Source organism: Aegilops tauschii, chromosome 7, assembly GCF_002575655.3.
Source record: "Aegilops tauschii subsp. strangulata cultivar AL8/78 chromosome 7, Aet v6.0, whole genome shotgun sequence".
Taxonomy (NCBI): Eukaryota; Viridiplantae; Streptophyta; class Magnoliopsida; order Poales; family Poaceae; genus Aegilops; species Aegilops tauschii.
The window spans coordinates 56,352,649-56,359,312 of record NC_053041.3 but is presented as its reverse complement, the minus strand read 5'-3'; positions in this window follow the sequence as shown (position 1 = coordinate 56,359,312).

Genomic DNA, 6,664 nt, shown 5'->3' with positions numbered 1-6,664 from the left:
TCATATGATCCTGTGCTGGTGCCTGTGACGGGTTCCTTGCTTCCACTCGTGCTGACATGTGCTTCGTCCTGGCGCTTATTTGGAGGTGGTAGCAGTTTGTTCGTCTGCTGGTGCACCTGTTGTTGTGCTGATATCATTTGTATTGAATACGAAGGTGTTGCTGTGCTGGCATAAAAGATCCTCTCTACTGTTCCTTTCCATGTCTGCATTGTTTCGGAAGAATGGAATTGGTTAGACTGGAAACCGTTTTTATAAGGGATAATGCATATATATTCAATAGGGCTATACCTTTATCTTGCCAAATTCATAGTCATCTGGTCGTGCTTTTCCGTCCCTTTTCATGTCTGCTCTAGCTATTTTCTTTAGGTCACTCTCTTTGAGGTGGTTTGCTCGCGGTAATGATGTCTTGTCCATTGTCTTGGCAATCTTTTGCATTTCTTTTGTGTCGGTTGGCAGCAGCAGGGAGTCGAGGTACATTATTACTGGTCCCTGTGCCAAGCCATTGAGATGCTTTTTGTTCTTTTCTTCCTGAGGCAACATCCTGTGCTTCTGCCATTTCTTGGCTCCTTCCTTAATACTTTCGACGATTACCTCGCAGAAATCCATCTTTACCATTTCTGGATAGTCCATGTCCTTGACCAGTATGGCTTGTTGGGTGAAGACAGGGGAGGTTGTTCCACAGACAACATTGTGGAAAAAAATAAGGAAAAATATTTTAACTGATTTCCTGTTTGATTGTTTGTCATCTACTTTCACCAATTTTTCTTGTTCTTTAAACATATCTTCGTGGTGGAATTCCATTTTCTTGAGGCGAAGTTCTGTGACCAGTTCGCTCATTGTATCGGTGGAAATCTGTGGCCTTGGTGCCGACTTTTGCGTACCGTTTGGGTATCCAAACACCTTGTGGATGCCTTCCTTTGTTATCTTGATTTCTTTCTGCTGATCAGCTTCACCGAACGTTATTGTCATGCTTTCTGTGTCCAAGTTGTCGTAGATGTGTGCTGCAAGAGGTTTGCAGATGGAGCGCTTTATTTGGCATTTCTCTATGCTTCCAAACCCAACTGTCCTAACATCTTGCCGGTGACGTTCTTCAAGTAATTTCCATGCTCTATTGACCTGATCAAATGCTGATCCTGCCTTGATTTCGCATTTTTCCTTATTTGTTGTTGCCGCCTGTTCATCATCCGTTGGTGCTGCCAATTCTTTTCCACTTGTCTTTCTCCTCTTTGTGCGCTTCCACTTTGGTTTTACCTGTTGAGAAAAAGAGGGTTTTGTCATAAAGGATGATTTGGTTTTCGTGGGTGAAAAGTGGTAGCAAAAATTTGTAGAGAGAATGTGTTTTACATCATCGTTGATGTCCTCTGCGGTGCCACCGTTGTTCCCTGTGGCGTCATTGCCCTCTGTACGAATGAGATCATCATCATGTTTTGTGCCATCATCGTCGTCGGCAGCATCACGCTCTGACTCTTTGCTGGCATCATCCTTGTCTTCGTCCAACCGCTGTCTTTTTTCTTCTTCTTGGCTTTAGTTAGTTCATTCTCGACGCCTGTAACTACTGGCGGGAGCACCATTAGAGGACTTGGCTGCTGCTGCTGCTGCAAGGTAGCACCGTCGCTGATGATTTGAGTTTTGTCCTTTCTCTTTTGTCTTTTTGCTCTAGGAGGAGCAACAGTCTTGGTTTCTGATTGCCTCTCTTTTCTGCTGCTAGTCACTTGCTTTTTGTTGCCGTCCCTGTTGGAAGCTAGTGCTGACACTTGCTCGGGTGCTTCGTTGTCCATGTTCTCCTTCGTTCTTTTTTCCGATGGGTCAGGAGAGATGACTGGTTGTTCTGGATATGCACTATTAAGTTCAGACAAAATCGTTTCAATATCTCCTCCTCCATCACCTGCACGATGATTATGTAACAAAAGGATTACGTAGTAACATCGAAATAAATGGGATATAGTTTTAAAACTATGTCTTCCACGACTGCACAAAAAGAATCTGAAACTTAATCTACATAGATTCATAAGATAGCCCTTTTCTTTCATTTCCTGACCTAAAAAGGCGATCAATCCATTTTTTTTGTTATATCAAGTCTTCCTCCTAACTCTTGGTTTGGTCAATCAGTGATAGAAATTAGGGTCAGGTGTGAGCAGTATGGTTGCTGTCAAGTCCATATTAGTGAGGGGAAGTCTTTTTTATAGGAAAAAATACACTACAAATGATATTTAGTAAATTGGAGCAATAATTGTAAGGTTTAGAGGGTAAGATAAAATGCTCTCGGATGAATAATAATACACATAGTGTGTGAAAATTTTCATCGAAGTGTAATTTCCCAGGATTGTGTGGACGTAAGTGGTTAACTTACTGCTGCTGCTACATAGTTTTTGTTATATGGATTGTTTAAGCCTTTTATAGTACCTTGCTGCACGGCAGGCTGTTCTGCAGGTACCCTGTTTTCCTTATTACCAGTCCTTGCTGCATAAAAATGCCCAGGCGTTAGCAGCAGTAGAAGCATAATTGAATTTCAGAGCAAAAAGAGGAGATGCATCCCGTGGACAAAAAAAGGCATTGTCGGAGAGGCACAAATTGTTTCACGCTATAAGCTCACAGCTAGATCTATTAATGGAGCACGGATGTTAATATGAGAGAGGCACATGATTTGAAACAGATACAATCAACGGATATATAGAATCTCCTGTAAATACTAGGTTTTGAATTTAAGGATGCTCTCATGGTTTGAATCTAGAGCGGTGTCCTAGATAGTTCTGGCATGCACAGTACGTTTTAGGCAAGTATCTTGTGAGCAGATTTCTATGGCGGGTAGGGGTAGCATCCTATTGCACGCATGTCTACCTTATTTCAATTTTGCAAGAAAAGTCTAAACAGACTTTTTGGAAACACGGTTTTGTGTGGCGGTTAGGGTTCATGTCCGTCAAAAAGGGGGAAATCGCTCTGATCGACCTGTGGTAATGGAATGTAATGAATTAATATTTTTTACCTTCGATTGCCTGTGAGGGATTCGTCGCATCCATCGGCTGGTTTTTGTCCTTTCTCTCTGTTGGTACCTCCGCCGGGAGCACGGGTCGTCGCCGTCAGTCGCCGCCGCCGCCGGGAGAGGTTTTTGATGCTTTCGCGGGCACCGACCGACTGTCTGTATCTCGAAGTGGATGGCGGCTGGTGGGTGAGGCGAACGCGATTTGGATTTTTGGTTGGTCTGCTGGATTGGACAATGGGGGCAGAAGGAGAGAGGAGGGTGTTCAAGAGAGGGAAACTGGTGATGTGTTCGAGATTTTCGGTGCGAAAGCAAAAGCCAGAAAGTAGTGGAGGGAGAGAGGGAAATGGTCGAACCGTCCGTTTGGACATCAAGATTGGTGCAACTTTCTGTGGGCTTCGATGGGCTTGTTTTTTTGCTTGCTTGCTCAACTGCGGGATCTTTTTTTATTTTAGTCTGGTGAAATCCACGGGGGCATGGTTTGGTGTTACCCAGAGTCACGTTCATGCCTACGCGTGTTACAGACGTTTTCTATGACGTTCCATAGTGAGGCGCATGGAAGTGAGGCCACCGGCGCTCACCCTCCTATGGAAAAGGCGAAGCGTCTCGAATCTTCGACCGTCCGTTTGGACATCATGATTGGTGCAACTTTCTGTGTACTTCGATGAGCTTGTTTTTTTGCTTGCCTTCTAAACTGTTAGTCGGTGGGATGTTAGCATTTTTGTATTTTAGTGTTGTTGTGTGATCCACAGGGGCATGGTTTGGCGTTACTCAGAGTTATGTTCATGGTTCTTTGTGTTCCAAATGGTTCCGCTCGCCTGTTCATTTGGAGAGGCATGGACATGAACTCAAGGGAAGCATGTTAACGCATTGGTCAGAGTCTCGTTACCATGGGTGTGCTTTTGGTATTTCCAAATGATTCCACTCACTCGTTCTCTTGGAGAGGTATGGACGTGAATCCGGCGGAGGCAAGTCTTCTTATTAGCCAGAGTCACGTTTCTCCATGCTTGTGTTACATGAATTTTCTCTGGCGAGTCATTGTGAGGTGCGTGGAAGTGAAGCCGAGTTGGCACTGTGTTACTAATGCAACAGGCACACTCCCGACGCTGTGTATGGAAATGTTTTCCTTGTCAACTCGTTCCTTTGTTGTGGAGAGTTGCGGTGGTGCGTTCCAGGGAGGCACTGTTTGTTATTAGAGAGAGTCATGTTTCATGGTTCTTTGTGTTCCAAATGATTCCGCTCGCCAGTTCATTTGGATTGGCATGGACATGAACTCAAGGTAAGCATGTTAACGTATTGGTCAGAGTCTCGTTACCACGGGTGTATGCTTTTGGTATTTCCAAATGATGCCACTCACTCGTTTTCTTGGAGAGGAATGGATGTGAATCCGGCGGAGGCAAGTCTTCTTATTAGCCAGAGTCACGTTTGTCCACGCGTGTGTTACATGCATTTTCTCTAGCGAGTCATTGTGAGGTGCGTGGAAGTGAAGCCGAGTTGGCACTGTGTTACTAATGCAACAGGGACACTCCTGACGCTGTGTATGGAAATGTTTTCCTTGTCAACTCATTCCTTTGTTGTGGAGAGTTGCGGTGGTGCGTTCCAGGGAGGCACTATTTGTTATTAGAGAGAGTCACGTTTCATGGTTCTTTGTGTTCCAAATGATTCCGCTCGCCAGTTCATTTGGATTGGCATGGACATGAACTCAAGGGAAGCATGTTAACGTATTGGTTAGAGTCTCGTTACCACGGGTGTATGTTTTTGGTATTTCCAAATGATTCCACTCACTTGTTTTCTTGGAGAGGAATGGACGTGAATGCGGCGGATGCAAGTCTTCTTATTAGCCAGAGTCACGTTTGTCCACGCGTGTGTTACATGCATTTTCTCTGGCGAGTCACTGTGAGGTGCGTGGAAGTGAAGCCGAGTTGGCACTATGTTACTAATGCAACAGGCACACTCCTGACACTGTGTATGGAAATGTTTTCCTTGTCAACTCGTTCCTTTGTTGTGGAGAGTTGCGGTGGTGCGTTCCAGGGAGGCACTGTTTGTTACTAGAGAGCGTCACGTTCGTGCCTGCGTGTGTTACGGACGTTTTCACTAAGGTGTCATCTAGAGACACGTGCAAGTAAATTCGTGGATATAGTAAGATTTTCATATAAATATCATTTCAAAACAGAAAATGGCAATGGATAATGGTATGAATTCGACAATAATTTCTCTGGAATACAGACAGACGTACACAGTAAGTTAACTGTGTTTGAGATGTTTTCTGTTGAATATATATGAACCATTAGAAAGAAGTTGAGTGGTTGTAGTGTGGACGAACGCACGGGACATGAGATGATAGTACTAGTGTTTCCTAGGCATGCAGAGTTCGAGGTATTTGAGAGAGACTATGAGAATTCGAGGCGTCGGTTATTCCGTTTGACCGTCTGACCGGTGTTCATATGTTATAAAAAGGTACCTACTCATGGAACACTCCACGTCCACAATTCTCCAGAGACAGGCACCTCTTTCTTGCTGGTAGCTCCTTGCTTGCACCATGGCCGGTAAGAGGGGTTCTGGGTGTTCAAGCAACTAGGCAGCGAGGAACAAAGCCGCGGAAAGAAGGGAGAGGTGCCGCCGCTACGCTGTAGCGGTGGCGGAAGGGAGAGGTGTCGAACGATCTCTCGCGTGGAGGCGATTTCTCCCACAAGCGCATTCGCCATGGAGACGATCTCGGCAAGATGGCAGTACAAAATTCCATAGCCAGCGACGACGTGCTCGATGAGCTAATTAAGCAGTAGTAGTTCATCGCTCGCTTGGAGAAGTTGGTGCAGCAGAGCAATGCCTCTGTGAAGAAGTGCTACCTCTTGAGCACTGCGTTGGTTTTCTCTTGAAGAGGAAAGGGTGATGCAGCAAAGTAGCGTAAGTATTTCCCTCAGTTTTTGAGAATCAAGGTATCAATCCAGTAGGAGGCTACGCGCGAGTCCCTCACACCTACACAAACAAATAAATCCTCGCAACCAACGCGCTAAGGGGTTGTCAATCCCTACACGGTCACTTACGAGAGTGAGATCTGATAGATATGATAGGATAATATTTTTGGTATTTTTATGATAAAGATGCAAAGTAAATAAAAGCAAAATAAAAACGGCGCCAGAAATAGCTTGTTGTCGGGAGATTAATATGATGGAAAATAGACCCGGGGCCATAGGTTTCACTAGTGGCTTCTCTCAAGAGCATAAGTATTTTACGGTGGGTGAACAAATTACTGTTGAGCAATTGACACAATTGAGCATAGTTATGAGAATATCTAGGTATGATCATGTATCTAGGCATCACGTCCGAGACAAGTAGAGCGACTCCTGCCTGCATCTACTACTATTACTCCACACATCGACCGCTATCCAGCATGCATCTAGATTATTAAGTTCATAAGAACAGAGTAACACTTTAAGCAAGATGACATGATGTAGAGGGATAAACTCATGCAATATGATATAAACCCCATCTTGTTATCCTCGATGGCAACAATACTATACGTGCCTTGCTGCCCCTACTGTCACTGGGAAAGGACACCGCAAGATTGAACCCAAAGCTAAGCACTTCTCCCATTGCAAGAAAGATCAATCTAGTAGGCCAAACCAAACTGATAATTCGAAGAGACTTGCAAAGATAACCAATCATACATAAAAGAATTCAGAAGAT